We start from the raw sequence: 1,121 nt of genomic DNA, 5'->3' as shown, positions 1-1,121 counted from the left end.
ATATATAGGAAAGTTATATTGCTCATTGGAATTCATCATTGAATCGAAGTGACGGTGCCTTGACTAGGAATTGAAACTGTTTCACTTGGGTTGTTCGATCATCAGCACTCACCATGTATTTACAAACCTCTTGGCAGCTCACATTGCGGCTTAAACCTAATGCTTACGATATCAGCTTGCACAAATCCATTAGTAAAAATGCTGTTGCGTAATATGCAAAAATTACCAAGGCAGGAAACTATTTCTGGTTCGGTTGATATAAATGCTGTTTATGTTAGCAGCTTTAAAAGTGATTTATTCAGTAGGACAATCCACCTTTCGTACAGTTCTCGGCTTCAAATAAAATATCGCCGAATAGAAACAGAAAGAAAAGTAAACAAATTAAAGAAATAAATTAACAGAAAAAGACGTGAACATTAAACAATGTGATGCAAATCAATAAGGCGCTCTCTTTACACGGCTAAGTCATTCTAGATATTGCTTCATTCATATAAATACGAAGTAATTTGCCTTGATCACTGTTAAACATTAACATTTTCATTTGCTGTTTACTTTCCATTTTATGTATGGAAATTTAACTGGGGAATTTTTTTTATGTTTATTATTTTTACTAGACGCCAAGGCAATTTTGTAGCTGAAGAGCATACATACATTTGAATCTTGTGTACGTAGCGTGTGTGCGTAGATATATATGAATCAATGCTTATACATGCTTATACATACATGCACAGACACACATATATATAAATGTGTCTGTAAATGTGTGTATATATATACATATATATATATATACATGTGTGTATACAGCGATAGATCGATATATATATATATATACATTTATATATATACACACTTTACAGACACATTTATATATGTGTGTGTGTGTGTGTGCGTCTGTGCATGTATGTATAAGCATGTAATGTACGAACATGATTACGAGTATGTATGTACCTCTATACGCATGTGAATATATAATCTGAAGAAAGCAGATAGACATGTCTATATGTGTATATTTGTTTGTATGTTTGTGTATGTTTGTGTATTTGTGTATATGCTTATACAAATATACGCCTATATGCATGCATATATATATATATATATATATATATATATATATATAT

The sequence above is a fragment of the Octopus bimaculoides genome, chromosome 23, assembly GCF_001194135.2.
Source record: "Octopus bimaculoides isolate UCB-OBI-ISO-001 chromosome 23, ASM119413v2, whole genome shotgun sequence".
In the NCBI taxonomy this organism is placed as follows: Eukaryota; Metazoa; Mollusca; class Cephalopoda; order Octopoda; family Octopodidae; genus Octopus; species Octopus bimaculoides.
This window is presented reverse-complemented; position numbering follows the sequence as displayed.